General features: G+C 38.3%; 1 long non-coding RNA gene across 3 annotated transcripts in view; it reads right to left on the reverse strand.

The window, feature by feature from the left end:
• Window positions 1-16,847, reverse strand: part of LOC144001900 (uncharacterized) — a 49,372-nt gene extending 32,525 nt beyond the window's left edge. For all 3 annotated transcript variants that reach the window (XR_013278626.1, XR_013278628.1, XR_013278627.1), the window contains exon 1: window positions 16,667-16,847. This is a non-coding gene — a long non-coding RNA (uncharacterized LOC144001900). The remainder of the gene's footprint in view (window positions 1-16,666) is intronic.
• Window positions 16,848-18,085: the final 1,238 nt, after the last annotated feature.

The following is an 18,085-nucleotide window of genomic DNA, read 5'->3' on the forward strand; positions in this document are numbered from 1 at the left end:
ACTTCAAAAGTTGATAAGAGTGATGCAATGTTGATATGATTAACTTTCTTCTCTAAGATGAGAGGAAAGTCTTCGAGAGGATACACCCCCTTTTTATTGGCACCGCCTCCTTCTACAACCACACACACGCCAGACACACACGCACACACTCCAGACACATACACTTCCCAGATGATTTCATTTCCTGTATCAGGGGCTATTTCGGTTTATTTGGATTTCCCTCTTCATTGTCTGCTTGTCGGCGGGATTTATTTTGTTACTGTTTTGTTTTCATTTTTTCCCACTGTTTCTTAATACTCATTGTGTTGTATTATTTTAGTAGCACGAGTTAAATTCACATATTTCATCATTTTTTCTTCTCCTTTTTACAACTATTCCTGTTTTATTCACACCATTTAATTGTTTCTGCATTCTTTCGTCCAAGAAAAAGATATTTTAGTCATTTGATGAGAAGAAATTGTCCTATGGTGGTGGAGTCGCTTTAGTGGCATATCAACTTTTTTTCAAGCTCTCTAATGGAGGAACAATATCACACAAAGTAACCTACATACAATTATGTATCGGCTTTTTAAACATTCATTCATTTTAATAGGATTCGTTCACATACTGCGCTCTGCACTTTGACGGCTTTATGTGCTGTTTCACATTTAACAAAGCAAACTGTTAACTGTCAACTATTAACCAAATACAAGTCATGGTAAGTAAGTGAGAATAGTACAAAAACTGAGATTGTTTTATCCTTCAATGTGCAAAAACAACACTTTTTCATGTTTCACCAGATTGAAGATGTTTTTTTGTTTGTTTGTTTGTTTTTTAACTTTTGAAAGGCTTGTGGGTTATGCCCAACACTAAACATACTTTACCAAAAAAAAAAAAAAAATGTTTAGATTTTTTAAATTTTTATTGACTTTTTTTTTTTTTTTCTTTTCCGTCCAAAAGGACACTGTAATAGTACAAAAATATTGCACTTATCCCTTTGGTGTAATTTTTTTTTTATGGGAGAAACTTTACTTCTTTAGCCATTTTTGGCAATCAAACAATATTTTGCCTATAGTAAAGTTGATATCTTCATTATTTTTCATGTACAATTAGTACCTATAAAAACACATTTTGCAACTTGCCATCGACTGAAAATGACATCACAAGGGCTCTGGTAACCAATCACAGCTCAGCTTGTGAATGTCACATAACCAAACCTAGAAAACAGGTGAGCTGTGATTGGTTACCTGAGCCCTTGTGATGTTATTTTCAGTCGACAGCAAGCTGCAAAATGTGTTTTTAAAGGCACTAATTGTACGTGAAAAATAATGAAAGTACCTAATTAATTATAGACAAAATGTTCACTTTTTATTGCTATAATGGGCTAAATAAGTGAAGTATTCCTTTAACTTTGCTGTTACTAAAGCAATCCTTGCTTTCTCCGCCTCACACAATTATTAGAGTTGCATGTGAAGTATATATCCTGAATAATCATTGGAGTGTTTTATAAGTTAGCAAAAAAATAAATAAAATGCATTTGGTTGGATCAGGCAAGCATTTCAATGATATAAATCAGACTTTTTGTTTTTGAAATTCTTCTTAATGTAAGATTTTCTGCAGCATACCCTTGCTTGGGACTTCATCTCAAATAAATGTTTTTTGTTTGTTTGTTTTTTTTACATCAAAAGAAAATAAAAGTTGCTATTTTAATGAGTTACAGGCTCTGACATATTTTAATAGAATGAATTAACTTATGAGTAACAAGGTGTCTAAAAGCACACAGGAGGCAAAATGTTTGTTTTTTTTTAAACGGCTTTATTGAAGTACACATACAAAAGATACAAACAAAAACCAAAAAGTCAAAATAGGCTTTGCTTTAACAGTTGTTAATGCCATTCTTTTGTACTTGAATGTGCTTCTCAGCAGCCATGTGCGGCTCTCATGGCAAGATACTGTGCGCTCTTGTGCAGCCTGCGGACGCAGAAGCACCACCGTCCCCCATTCCACACATTCCAGGATTTCCCAGCAAGCATTGCAAGCGAGCCCAAACAAGTCACGTTCTTGCACTGGGGCGGAATTTCACACAGTCAAGTGACTCGAGGCGGCTTCTCTTTCTTTTTTTTGGGGGGGGGGGGGACCCCTCGACCGACGCTTCCCCTATATCTTGGCCGCGTACAATCACAATAAGCAAATGAGTCACTTTCTGTCGTGACAAAGATATTGTATTTATTTTTTTTTAAGATGCGAGTATGCACTGGTGGTCGAGAGAGAAGGGTCTCTTAACACGGTGCAAACAAACAAGGCTCTTTGCTCGGCCGGTTGCCCTCAGGGTTCAAACATGAGGCGCACACGGGAGCACTGACACTATAATCTCAACACAACCTGAGAGAGAAGAGCAGGACGAGAGGGACGGCTTGTTGGAGGGGGGGAGGGCCTGCATTCCTCCCCGAACGTCCCCCCTCCCCCCCTTCCCAAACCTGCTACAAGGATGCTCAAAAACACAAGAGGCCCACCCTCACCCGACTCGGCTTCCTTTTAGCATAATCGCGTCCGCGTCAGCGTGTTTGATGACACAACACCACACGGGTGTCGAGGACAGTTGGTGTAAATAAACCTCCTGTTACTGTTTAATGGAAGAAACTCAACTGTTACCTCAGCTGAGGAGGTTATGTTTACACTGTTTGGGAGTTAACTACTTCAAATCGGGCTAAACTTTCTTTTTTTGTGTGGTGTGGATTCCCAACCACTCAAGAAAGCCAACACTGGCAAATGCCACATTCTTCTTGAAAAGTGGATAAGTGGGACTTTCTGGCCTCTTTTTTGTGTGTTTTTTTTTTTGCAAATGTGCAACAAGTCAATATATAACTTGACTATAAAATCAAATAAATACATTATTTCTGTTTTGGCAGAAAAAAATGGTGGTATTTTTTTTTTTAAACCACTTTTGCTAACATTTTCATTGTTTGGAGGATTATACAGAATTTACTCACAGATTTATAATGATACCAAAGCAGCACTTTTTAAAAACATTTTCCTAGTATAATCCTTTTTGTGCCTATGAAGTTTTTTTTTCGCCGCAAATTTTGGGAGCGTGACCTTCTCCATAAGATGTCAAGGATATCATATGAGCTAAGGGTGTGAATTGCCTAGTACCTGACGATTTGATTCATATCGCGATTCAATTTTATTAATCCCGATACCAATTTATAAGTCGATTGTTGCAATTTTTTTTTTTAGTCAAATTTAGAAAATACTAATCAGTAAACTTGTACATGTTCATTATTTATTTATCTGAAACTTCAGGTCTTATTAACTGTGAGCCACTGTATTTAACAAACAGGTTGCAATCTGTCTAAACAGCATTAAAATAAAACTATTAAGGCTTAAACTCAAACCCTAAGACGTCTTGTTGAATATTTTTCCATCAAAAATGGATCTTTAAAAATCGATTCGACCGCCTATTGAATCGATTCGAGAATTGCGTACTGTAATATCGCAATATATTGCCGAGCCGAATCGATTTTTTTTAACACCCCTAATATGAGCACATGAATCTTAAAGACAACATTTTAGTTTATACTGGAGGAGAAAATGACTTCTTTTTAAAATGTTATTTTATTAAATGAGAAATCAACCCCCCAAAAATTATTTACAATATTATGTTCTATGTAGCCCCACTAGTCTAAACATGGTATTCTAATACTGCATTTGTGAAATAAATAGAGCCACCCTTTTTTTTTATCCATCTCAGGGGCGCCATTTTCCCACTTGCTCTTGCGTAAAAATGACATCACAGTCGCTCATGGCTCAGGCAATGACCAATCACGGCTCTGTTTGCAAATGTCACATGACCAAACTCAGAATAATAGCTAAGCCGTGATTGGTTGTCACCTGAGCGACTGTGATGTCATTTTCAATTGACAGCAAGTGGCAAAATGGCCGCCCCTGAGACGGATTAAAAAGAAGGTGAAGTCAAGACTTACAGTGGTGAGGAATTGACATTGTGTTGCATTTATTTTGTTTAAATATTGACTCAATCTGTAAATTAAATGACACAAAATTCGACATTTGAGGGATATTCAAGATGTCTTATGGATATTTCAATTTAAATTACGTTTGTTAGACCTTGGTGTGTTTTAGTACTTCCACTAAATTGTGTGCTAGTCTACATTACCTCATTTCAACTTAACCAATTCCAGTAAACTTTATGGAGTGGTGAGAAGTAAACTATGGAAGAAGGCACTCAGTGGACATACATTAATTTTGGGACTGGTGAGTACCAGGTATGAGTATTTGGCCAATACCTGGCCTTATTTCACGTATCAGTACTCCCGATGGTAGCACTCTTGTGACCGTTTTACGATCAGACAGTATGAATTAGAAGAATAGAAAATTGCCATTAATTTCATACATTGAAAATATTCTATTTGGACATAAAGGGCTTTTTTTATTTTTATTTTGTATTTTTTTTATGTTATATATCAAAAGTACGAGTGGCATTAACATTTGGTATCGGTATCAGTGACTCCTCGAGTTTAGTACTCTTTTTGGTATCGGCCTGAAAAACAGTGATCATCAAAAAGGTGTCTCGCTTTGTTTGGACAGAAAAAAATAATATAATAATAATAAGTAAACAGTGCAGGAGGCTCCACCACCTGCCGCCAAGTGAAATCAACCAGTCCACGTCCACCGGCCAGTTCTGAGGCCAAATGCTATGACAATACTATTGCACTGCTAGAATGGATGGTACAGTAGTGCAACATTGTCAAAGCAGCTGACCTCAGCATGTGTCAGCACACGGACTGAATAAAGAGATAGAGAGGAGGGAGTAGGGGACTGGAAGGGGGGAGGGGGGTGGGGTGACCATTATTTTTGCTGCCAATCTACATTTAAATAGGTTGAGTTAAAATGGTGAGACAGTGTTTAAATATTCAGAGGCTATTTGGGAGGTTGCTTTAGCTAATACAACAAGGGTGGGGAAGCTGGATGACCTTACGCGGTCAGTCAGAACTTTTAACTAAATTCTCAATATGTATGGAAATAATGTGTAGAAAGTTGTTTTAGATACTACACTAAAAATGGGGAAGATAATAATGGTTGACCATATTTGGCATTTAACTCTAGACCATAACACAACTTTAAAAGAAATTTCTTCCTTCTGAAAAGTACAGAAAAGTTGGAAGTTGATTTAGCTAAAATACAAAAAGTTGTCTATATCAAAAGGGTAGACCAGGTATCTGTATCGGACAGATACCTGGCTTTATTTCAAGGTGTCAGTACTTACGATGGCGGACGATTTTACGATCAGACTCTAGAAGTGAAATTAATTTCATGCAATTTAAGTAAAATTCCGACATTGGGATATATAGGTCTTTCTTTAACATTATTGGTCAGTTTTTTTTTTTTTTTTTTATGTGTCAAAAGTACTAGTGGTATCAATATTTGGTATCAGCCTGGAAAAAAAAAGTGGTATTGAACATCTCTACCATATAAATAAATGCACACAACATACAATAACCCTTTGTTTGATTGGAAAGTCAGATTTTTCAATGAATTCAGAAGTGGACTTTCAACTGAAAAACTGAAGAAGAAAAAAAAAAAAAAGATTCCCCACCCCAGTACACATGCAATCTTTCTTTTTCTATACACAAGTCAAAGAGTGGTGTGGGTCCATCAACCAATGCCCTTTTAATATTGCACTGCTCATCCCCAATGGCCAGTAGTGCAACAGAAAAAGGGCAGTGGTCAACAACCATGGAGCCTCCATTGCACAGGAAAAACTTGACAGAAAAAAAAAATACATTATGTATATTTAAAAAAATAGCCCATGTCTGTGTGTGGCTGAGGAGGGGGCACAATAACAAAAAGCTGCTTGAGTGTTGAATTAACTTCCTAAATTTAACAGCGTTGCTTATACTCGCGCCCTGGGAGAATGGGAATTTCCCAGCATGTGGGCCCATACTATTCTCTTCAGTCAATGACATGCATTCTAATTTGGGGAAGAGGAGGAGGCGGAGGAAGAGGAGGAGGATTGAGGTGGGGGTTAAAGAGAGGAAGAAAAGGAGAGCAGATGTGCACATTAAAGCTTTCCACACCTTGACTATTAAACTATTAGTCCGACAACATGGTCCCAAAGTTGCAGCTCACAGAGTACAAAGTGTATCGAGAGCAAAGAGGAGGAGGGGGGGGGGGGGCAAAAGTTGGAAAAGGGAGAAAATGAAAAAGTGCAGAAGTGCACGTGAGGCGTTTGCGCAACGCCGACCGTGGCTGTTACACAACGTACACAATCCATAGCATGACGCCAGCCAGTGGACGGCGAAAAAATACCTGCTTTCCCTTACACACTCTCTCTCTCTCTCCGCCATGTCTACAAAAGGAGGAGGTGAAGGAGAAGGAGTGCGCGCGCGGCCTATGCGCCTCCTCCACTCCTCGCCAAGCCACCCGAGCAACCAACCAGCCCGGAGTCTCTTTCCTGCCAGCCCACGGCGCAACACTGACGACTTGTTAGATTGCACAACAGGCTTGGCTGCATGCACACGCCCGCAACGTGAAAATGTAACCCCACACCCACCCCACGAACCAACACCCCCCCTCCTCCCTCCCTCCCTCCTCCTCTTCACTCCCACCCCTTCCTCCCAATCATCGGATACCTATTAGGTGGCCAAATAAGGTGCACTTTATCCTCTTCAACCCCCTCCACTCCACCGACCCAACATCGGTCTGTTTTCCACGCGTGGAATCAAGTTTGAGCACAAGATTTACGCATAAAAAGAAGCTACAACTCACCGTGGAGACACCCCCTCCTCCTCCTCCCCTCTTCTCACACACCGCCCCCCCTTTTCTACCTCTCGTCTTCCCACGGAATACTATCACCAGGAGGATCCGTGGATATGCCAAGAAAAACAACGAACACAAGAGAAAAAACGAGCCTCTTTCCTCGAAATCACGCCGCGTGGAAAGCGGGTGGTGGAAGGTGGGGGGGGGGAAAGAGGGGGGTGGGGGTATGGCTTCGGTACTCGTTGTCCCCGCGTCGTTAATAACCGCAGAAAATGGAACCGAAAAGCTTCCGAAAACGAGCGTCAAATCCCGCACAAACCTCCTCTGCTTCCTCATAAGGGGGTGGTGGAGGAAAAAGTGTTCCACGCACACGTAACACACACGGCCCTCGAGCATACCGGACTCCATCTTTGACTACTTGACATTCACAGGCTGGCGAGGCTCGAGTCGCCGCTTTTGTATTGCCGCGCGGCCATTGGCTGCCTCCTGCGCTAGTCCGCGCCGATTGGCCGGCACGCGGTGCCCCCCCCTCTTCCTGCGCAGCGCTCATTGGTCCAGAGCGACGACGCGTCAACCGGCGCAGCGAATCCCTGATTAATTATGTCCCATTCACAAAAATTCCACCCAAGCTCCTCCTCCTCCCCAGTCTCGGTATCCTAATTATTTTATTCACTTTTTTTTTTTTTTTTGGTGGGCGCGCTTATAAAACAAGGACGATAGCTTATGATAGTATAATCAGGCCTTAATTGACATTAGCGAGGGTGGACGTTTCACTATGGCTTCGCTTCTCTTACTTCCGGAACGAATCTGAATTAAAGCAACTGAGATTATATAAAATTTAACAATAACAAAAAGTAACATTTTCGAGTCAATATGGGCGGGGGAGAAACCACCACAGTGGCAAACTGTATAGTTCGAACGGCTGAATTTGTCATCCTGTGCATGTGCACACAAAATGGAAGCGCGGCCAGCCTCTCTCGCTCTCTTTTCCCCCTCTATTTCTCTCTTTTTTTTTTTTGATTGACGCCCAGAGAGGACAAACGGCCTGTGAAATTTGGCATTCCTGGCCCAGAGGAGCTGAAATAATGGCATTATCCCGCAGCGTTCCCCCGTTTTCCCTCCACTCGGATCTGATTGTGCAGCCACTCGGTGCATTTTTTTTTTTTTAACGTATAGGCGGAGCGTGAATGTTCGACCCCCCCCCCCCCCCCCCCTAAACTTCGTCCTCCGCCTAAAAGTGTCCCGTCAAGACACACAAGTTAATTTAGGAAACTATACAGCAGAACTCACTCACTCTCTGTCTCTTTCTCTATCTAATTCCAATAATAGGTTCTGATAGTGACGGCTGGTGGTCCACAGCGTCCTGCTGCTAATACACAAACTGCACCAGTACGCACACTCGTGCTGCAAACGCCTGATTAGCTCGTTCATTACTGTGGGGAGCACACACACACACATACTGGATGACAATCAGATGAAAGTACTATAGTGAAACTGAAAATGTTAACAGGAGGGGTAAAACTCATATTGTTGGACAATAATATCACTTGCAAGTTTTGTAAAAATCCCCCACATCTAAAATAATGTCAATATGGTATGTTAAAAGTGTTGAAATAGCATTAAACTATATGACATATTAAAAGCAATTTGTTTCCATAAACTGTTGAAAAGGCTGTGCAAAAGAAGGTTTGCTTTTTGAATACAAATATAACAAAAATGTAAACAGTATTTAAAAAAAATATATATTTTAATGACTTGAAAATAACGATAAAATTAAAAATGGACCATCTGCTTTGAAATACACCTTTACCTGCTTTCCTCCTTTAAGTCTGTTTGACAATTAAAATGTTACATTTGTTTGATGTCAACTTGCGTAATTTGTATTACATAACTAATACAATTAAATGTCAAATGAAACAAGGCATTGATATAAAAAATAAATTGAATATCTTTTAGTAACAGTAACTACACTCTCGCTCATTTGCTTACACACGAATTATAATTCAGTCTAACATATTCTTGTGTTCTTAGGAGGTCAAGTTTTGTAGTTAAAATGATTGTGTAAAAATTGTTAAATTTGGAAAATGACAAGTAGCATTGAAAGAGTAGTTTTAGTGTATTTTATGTTTTGAAATGCATTTTTTTTTTTAACTAAATAAAATCTTTTTGTAGCTAATGTTGGTCTACCCTATATAAATACACTTCTATGCATTTTAGGCAACATTTTTTTTTGAAGAAACCCTGCATGTATTAATTAGTTAGCTAAGAAGTCTATTAAAATAATTGTCATGCAAAGAGAATGTTAGACTGAAAGTGTTTACACCTTTTGAATTAGTAAAGATTTGCAGATGAGGTTTAAAAAAAAATAAAAAGGACGAGAGAGAGAGAGAGAGAGAGAGAGAGAGAGGGAGGAAGGAAGGGAAAAAAATCACTTTCATGTTTTGGAAATGTTTCTGTTTAAAAGGAAGGAGCCTAAGCGGATGTAAAACGATGGGGAGGTCGGGTGGGGGCTTTAAGGCTACAAACATGCATGCAGTAGTAGTAGTATAGCTGCCTGCCTGTATGTTTGTGTGCATGTGAGAGGTGTCACGTGAGAAAAGCCTTTTAAAAGATGCTGCTTATTGTTGTGCCTCTCTCTCTCGCTGTCTCTTTTTCCCCCCCGCTGAATTTCCCCCCACGTAGCAGCTACCATCCTCCCAAAATGTACCTCCTTTCTTCCTCTGCACTTTGACCTCTTCCCTTCCCCCATCCCCATTTCCATCTACCACACACACGTCGGCATACATACGCACACGCACACGCAGCCGCCACCTTCCTCCTCCCATCCGGCCAAACCAGTGTGATGGATCGTCATTGATAATTTGGAAGAAGCTTAATGGTGAAGTTTTGGGTGGCTGTGGGAGGTTTCTTCTCCATTCTCATGAAGGAGCAGTGGCTGGACCCCACCTCGAGCGCCCCTCCTCCACCACCTTCACCTCCCCCCCTTGAAACAGACTCTATGGACTGCATGCATGACATTCCAGCTGTGTGGGTGGCACACTTTTTTTTTTTTTTTTTTTTTTTTTTAAACTGCGTCTCCAACAGCGCACAGCAACTCGTGAAGCTCCCAACAGCACGGGAACCGCCGGCGCCCCGACATCCGCCTGCCTTTCTTCAACCTCTATTTTAACTGGCTGAAAATAACCTCACAAGTCACAACATTAGGTACCCCTGCACGTTCTACTTAGAGCGCTTATGTGTAATATTTCACACGACGCAAAAATCAAGGCGTTCAGTATGATGCAGTTCAGTTGTACACCGCTACAAAAATGACGGTAAACCTTTTGCTAAATTGGAATGATCAAAGAAATATCATTGCCAATTAATGCTTTTAGTCAACCCAAATATTGTCTTTAAAATATATTATACATACTAGGGGTGTGAATTGCCTAGTACCTGACGATTCGATTCGTATCACGATTCACAGGTCACGATTCGATTCGATACCGATTAATCCCGATACGAATGGTCACGATTCGATACCGATTAATCCCGATACGAATTTATAAGTCGATTGTTGCGATTTTTTTCCATTCAAATTTAGAAAATACTATCAGTAAATTTGTACATGTACACTGTAAGATTTGTATGAATATATTTATCTAAAACTTGAGGCTTATAACCGTGAGCCACTGTACACAGTTTGCAATCTGTTTCACATTTGAACAGCATTAAAATAAAAATATTAAGGCTTAATGTGCCGTTCATATAACATTCTTCCATGCTCAAGGTGTGAATCCTAAAAAAAAAAAAAAAAAAAAAAAAAAAAAAAAAAAAAAAAAAAATCGATTCTGCCGATTATTGAATCGATTCGAGAATCGCGCGATGTAGTATCGCGATATATCGCCGAATCGATTTTTTTTTTAACACCCCTAATACATACCCACACTAACGTAATGACGGTATTGTGATTCATATTGCGTTTGTGGAATATGAATTAAGCAGCAAAATCCACTTGATTTAATTCATCTTAGGGGGGCGGCCATTTTGTCACTTGTTGGCAGAAAATGACATCAAAGTCTCTCAGGGGTTTATAAGCAACGACCAATCACGGCTCAGTTGTTTTCTGAGTTTACTCATGTGACACTCGTAAGCTGAGCTATGACTGGTCGTTACTTGAGCCCTGAGAAACTGTGATGTCATTTTCAGGTGACAGCAAGTTTCAAAATGGCCACCCCCCCCTTGGGGTCTGGGTGATGGAGTGGTTACCGTCACTTGCATTTGATACAGTTGGTGTGGGTTCGCGTCCCCACCTGGGAGACCGTGTTTGTACATGTGCGTGTTTGTGTGAGTGAGTGTATGTTTAAAAAAAATAATAAAAATGGCCGACCCCAGAGATGTGTAAAAATATGTGGATTTTGCTGTTTATTTCAAATTCCACAAAAACAACATTAATCAGAATTTCGAGTTTAGACTAGATTAGTTTTGTTGGAACCCACCTACATTACAAGAAAATAAAATGAGGTTAGCATCAGAATCAGGGCAAGTGCATTCAAGTGTTGGTAGTTACGTAACTTTATTTGTCCGGAATTTAATAAAAGATAACTTCTTTTTTTGTTTTTGTTTTTTTTTTTTGGGGGGGGGGGGGCACCCAATGTTCCTTGTCTGGACCCCATGAGTACGTAATGTATTTTGTTCCTGTTGTGTTGGATTGACTTGATCAAAATGCAATTCTTCTCTTGAGAAATTACTCAAATCTTGAATTCCCTGAAGCACACAAGGTGCATGCTGGGTAATATTTGCCATACGTAGTGATCAGACTATTAAAACTAGCCATCAGTGGGATGTGGTACAGTTCACCGCTGCAAATTACCAAAATTTTCATTATTATCTTTGCAAATGCAGAATTTTTGATATAACACTTGTATTGAATCTATTTAGAGGTGTACCTAATATTGTGGGCTGTGAGTATATATGCAGACCGGTATATATACTGTATTGACTGACTCATATATATTGACTAACCATAACCCTTCAACAAATAAATGACTGAAAACACTTAACCTTTTTATCTGAGCACACAGGGTGCATTCTGGGTAATATTAGCCACTAAAAACATCAGTACATTGTGAATGGACTCAAACTCCAGCTACTACAAGTATCAAGACATCACTTATTATCAGCTTTGAAGAGCTAATCTAAGTTCATTTACTTTTTATGTTTTAATGTTACTCTCATATTACTAAACAGCAATTTTATGCTGCTGCAAACATATTGCTTGTTATTAACTGACTCAGCTTTATTACATTTGTAAAGGAAGAATTCTGGATGAGCTTAATCTTTTTTTTTTTTGACATTGTCTTTCACGTAACAAGAGGCTGTTTCTACATATAGCCAATATATTGTTTATGTACTTCATCTTCATGGTTCGTTAACATGATACTTTGCACCATTCAGTAACACGTACTGCTGCAAAGACATAAGAGTCGTAGCCAAAACGCGATGTATTTGGGGCCATTTTGTCAAAAGTACAAGTTTAATTTCACGCAACAAAATTGTTACAAGCAACTGTCAATTTAAAAACAAACCGAATACACTATTATTAACTCAATCGGAAGAGATTAAAAAGTTCTGAAAAAGTGCAAAAAGTAAGACGCAAAATCTTTCGGGTTTAGCTTTAACAGACAAACACCTCGACTCCTCGTGTTATTAGACATTGATTCTATTATAGATAGATAGATAGATAGATAGAAGGGGTGGGAGAAAAAAAAAATCGCTATCGCAATATATTGTTGCGCTCTCTGTTGCAATAAATTATCGATACACTGACGGTAGATATCGCTATAATGTGTCCAGTTGTGCAGTGTTATGTTATAAATGTTTATGCATAATTTGTCTCACTTTACAATGTTTACAGTTAAGAGTCTCAGAGGCAGTGAGGCACTATGCAGAACTGTGTACATTGTACAAAGTTTTGGCAGTGAATAAATGCATAATTAGACATTTTCCTTTTTATGGGCATTTGTTGGCTTTTTCAGTCGCATGTCATGATAGATTGCTAATTTTTTTTTTGACAATATATCAAAAATCGCAGATATCGTGTATCGTTATATTATCGATATAACCAAATACTGTCACAGTATTGAATCGTGGTTTACCCGTATCGTCCCATCCCTAATAGATAGACAGAAAAAAAGTGTCGTTTTGCCTTCCAGTTAACTATACTTGTGCATATAAATTGTAATCTATACATAGTAGCAACTTGCTGTCATATTTAACAAGCAAAATAAACACTTAAAGCAAAGAGAAGTGCAACCAGGGAGCAAAAGTCACCCTGAAAGCCTCCCGAGCTCACTTACTGACGAGCACATTGATTACTTATTGATTATTTCTTAGTGTGCACGTGATCAACCACAAACCTCGTCCATAACTCACTGCAGTCGACACCCTCCTTTTCCTCCATGCGGTATGCATACATGCACACATACTCCTCCTCCTCCTCCTCCCACCCTTTCCACTTCAACTATAGTGCATGAGCAGAGTCCAGGAGGGGAAAAAAAAACAAAAAAACTCAAGCCCATTAAGTGAACTTCAGAGGAATTCCTCACTTTACATATGGAATGCACTCAGGGTCGAAGGGCAAAGGGCCAGAGGGGAATCCACCCGGGCCCGGGCAGGCCGGCTGGCCTTATTTAAACAAGCCTGGAATGGCTGGAGTGCAGGAAGAAGAAGGAGAAGAAGAAGAAGAAGAAGGAGAAGAAGAAGAAGAAGACTCAACACGACATTCACATCTAATGCAAAAGATCAAAAAGCTCACTTTTGTCTGACACTGAGGTACGTGTTTATAATTGTGCTTGTATTTTTAGAAACAATTTTTAGCCTATAATGAGTACAAGTTTTTGAAATTGACAGTTTTAGACAGATTCTAGAACCCACCCCACCCTTCCCGCCCCCATAATTAGTGATTTTAAAGCTGCAAAGTATTTTTGAAAGCAGCTTACAATTCCACAAAGCTACAATTAAAAACATATTGTTATTCTTCTGTTATGTTGTTAACTTGTCATAAACACCAGTAATGCTCCTAGGCCAGTTTTGACCCAAGGAAAATGTTGTTTATTAAAAGTGTCAACAAACAAAACAAAACAAACAAAAATGCAATAAAACAATTAATTATTATTATTATCTCAATTGAAGGATCATTACACCACACAAGTTAAGCAGAATTTTCAGAATGAAAAAACTGACCCGAGTTGCTATTTTTAAACTTCAACATGGGTCATTTTTACACAAAGCATAGTGCAATTTAAAACTTTTGTTAACCATTATTATGACTTTACATTCCTGAGCATATTTTTTAGGTGCTGGATCTCATTCGATTGTGCAGGTGTACTTAATGAAGTGGCCGGTGACTGAACTGGCAAGAAAACTGTTTGCTGTTGTTTATAAATGCTTATTTTGTTGCCGTATATGTTTCAAAATATCTTATGAAATTGTTCCCAACAAATAATGCAACTTTTAGCATTATCACTGATTCAGTTCTCTTCTATCAATAAGCAACTCGTCTAATTTCAGTTCCATTTCATCCCCACAACAGGATTTGCTGCAGATCCTCTTTAATCATTTTTTTTTTTTTGCACGTCAAGATAAATTTGTTTTCATTTTTTGTGCACTTTGTGTCACTTTTTGAATCTCTGGACTTTGGATCAGCCATTTTGAGGTATGGCCCCCTTTCAAAGAGGCCCTCAAGCCAAGACCACACAACAGCCACTTTTGATCAAGAGAGTTTGCCAAACTTCAGTAACATCACAATATTAATAATAATAATAATAATAATAATAATAATAATAATAATAATAATAATAATAATGTGGTTTATACAAAAAGTCATTTCAATGAATTGCTGTATATTGTGCAACATATTAGGACACTGTTTAATTTGTTGTATTGTTGTGATGGATATTGTTATTTCTGTTTCTTTTTTTATTACTATATAAACGGAAATAAATCAGAAAATGCATCAGAGAAATATAAACATTCAACAAGTTTTTATTTGCCGATATTTAATGATTAAAAAAATACTGGGCAAAACTTATTACTTCACAATTAAATGTAGTGTTTTATGGAGATTTATAATTATTGTCTTTTTACTATGATATAACAATAAAAAAATGCAACTTAAAAAGTCTCTTAAACTTAAGTCTATTTGGAAGACTTTTTGAATTTATACAATAGCGTGTAACATATTAGAATCATCAGATTTGCTGATTTATAGTGATAAATTATATTTTTATTATTTTAAAAAAGTGTTTAGAAAAGTGCTTCTGTTTGGAAAGTGCATTTACAAAAACTACTTTTTTTTTCATCTTTCCTCATTAAAATACAAAATACAATAAAGTAAATAATAACTAATATATAAACATGTATATTTACAATTGATGTAGAAACATGCAGAACAAACATTCCAGGATTAACTGTCAAGTATTAAGTGTGAACCGATTTTACACAAAATGGCCGCTTTACACCTACTATTTTTAGACAGTCAATTATATCAAAATGACTTCTTTCATGAACATGAATAAGGCAATTTTAAGGAAATTTTTTTGCACTTTTTTTTTGTCCACAGAATATAATAATAAAAAAAAAAAAAAAAAAGTCCTCTCGTAGGTTAAAAGAAGAAGAATCAATCAATTCAAGAATCAATTCACTGGTTGGTGCGTGTGGGCTGTAAATGTAAATGAATGCATCGAAAAGCAGCTGGCCGTCATCACCTGGCCTGTCTGGTCATGTGACTTACGGGCACCTCTGGACAACAAAACCCAGCATTCCCAATCCCACCCTCTTCTGTTTTTAGGACCACCTCGCCAAATTTCCTTTCAAATGACGTGCTACAATCCCCATGGCCGTGGTGGAATTCTGGCCACTTCAAAAGCGGCCCAGGGCCGGCCGGGCTTAGCGGCCAATGATGGACGAGGGGGCGGGTCTCCGCCTGCCTTGACCTCCCCGACCTTCCGCCCTGCCCCCCATCCCGCTCTGCCGTGGGACCATCCCACCATCCAGTGTCATGCTCTTCAACCCCCACCCACCTTCCATGTCAGTAAAGCCACCAAAAAGCTAATGACTGGTCACTTGAGCCTTCCTATCGGAACATCTGTCACTTTTAACCAGTGCTGGCAGTCCACCAAACAAAAGCAATCGAATCAATTCCAGGCTTTGCAATCAGAGATGGGAAAAGTACTGACATTCTGTACTTGAGTAAAAGTACAATTACTTGCATAAAAAATGACTTTGGTAAAAGTAAAAGTACTCATTCAGATAATTACCCAAATAAAAGTAAATGCACTTCATGAGTAAAAGTATTTTTACCGTATGTTTCCTCCTCATGTCCTATCATTTGAAGACCAATTTAAAAGATCATCTCTTAACAAATCTTTAAAACTGACTAAATCGCCCTTGCAACAATTATTATTTTTTACTCCTCTAGATGGTGTCCTTGGTTTAAAGATACAATGGAAATTAATTACGTTTCCACAACTTGCCTTAAATACACGTATAAATTATATGCTTAATGATGTTTACAGTAGGAAACTTGTGTATATATATATTTTTTTTTTCTTTTAATTAAAGAATTATAACTGTAATTCAACAAAAGATGCCTCTGCCAAATCTAATATTGGGGTTTAAGGAACTAAGAAAAAAAAAAAAAGGGGGTTTTCAAAGCAGCACATGCCATCCACTTGTTAATTTTTTTAATTGCACCCGGCCCTATACTAACTGCCTACGAGCTGTATATGTCTAATCTGTACGTATACCGTATAGTTTATACAGTAGTCTGCTCGGGCTATTGGCCATCCAGCCATATATTCAGATCAGTGCATTAACCAGAGCCAAGCTAACGAAAGGGTAATGATTATTTAGCTTTACTGTACCTTACCTCGATAAATTGCTTCAGATTGGACGGGGAATTCTTGCAGGAAGCGAGCTCGTGGACTTTAGGATGCCATGAATCGTTCTGAGAGGTGAACATTTCCCGCAGGTAAGGCCATGGGTGGGCAGACTGGGTAGCCAGCCGACTAGCTATCGCTAGCTCCTTCTGAGTCAAGTCCATCATGTTGACAGTTTCAAACTTGTTTCAACTTGGCGGCATCTCAACATTGCGTCATCTCATAGGTTAAGATGGAGCCTATCACAAGCAGGGATGTCGGAGAGCGTGTGTAACGCTTCATGTGATTGGCCGTATTGGCCGAGCCAGGAACTTAATCGTTGTCGTGCACGTAAAACAAAAGTAACGAGTAACGACCCTCTGTTTTGAAAATGTATCAAGCAAAAAAGTACAGATACTGTTGTTAAAATGTAACGGATAAAAGTAAAAAAGTATTCTAAAAAATAAATACTCCGTGAATTAAAAAGTACTGGAAAAAACTACTCAAGTACAGTAACGAAGTATTTGTACTTCATTACTTCCCATCTCTGTTTGCAATTAATTTATCGCAAATATTTGACACAATAGGCTATGTAACAAATTTTTCCACAAATAGAGGGGCTCCTCCATCAACGACATCATTGCGACCCTACAGTGGCAAAGTAATCCGAATTTGTACAAGTCTCGACCAGCCGTTGTGGAACATGGCAAAACTACTACTAAAAAAAAAAAAAAAAAAAAGACTCAGGTTAACGTAGAAATACTGATTCAACTCAATTATTTAAGTAAATGAAATGTATGGCGTCTGAAACGACTGTATAAAAGTTCAAATTCATATTTGTTATACTTGTGTATACCACTAGAGGGAGCTCATATTCAACTCAACTTTATTAAGCACTTTAAAACAACTACTTCCGCATACAAAGAACATGAATAAAATTTATGAATATGTCATGCAGTAAAGACAGGTAAAACTAAAAAATAAACCAATTAATAAATATCATGAGGTGGTTAACAAATAAGTAAATAAAATTAATAATAGACACACAAGAAGTGGGTAAGTAAAAAATGTTTAAGAATTCTATGCCAAGCTTGTAAGATTTGTCTACCATTTTTGGCACGTTATTTACTGCGACTTTACTTGACACTGCAAATATTTAATAAATATGTACACCCAAGTGATAACCCATGTGTCCTATCTGGTGGAATCAATAAAGATGTCATATTACACAATACTGTTGGCCACCATTAGATTTATTTATTTATGCATATTTTTTTTTAAACAAAATGTTTTTTTTAATCAAGTACACAAACAATACTACAATGTCAATCACAGACCAGGGTACAAGTCATGACAAATGTGATCAATCAAATCAAATCAAATAGATTAATGGAGGATGACGAATAGATGGACGGTACGATTATGATTCC

The sequence above is a fragment of the Festucalex cinctus genome, chromosome 15 (assembly GCF_051991245.1).
Source record: "Festucalex cinctus isolate MCC-2025b chromosome 15, RoL_Fcin_1.0, whole genome shotgun sequence".
Taxonomy (NCBI): domain Eukaryota; kingdom Metazoa; phylum Chordata; class Actinopteri; order Syngnathiformes; family Syngnathidae; genus Festucalex; species Festucalex cinctus.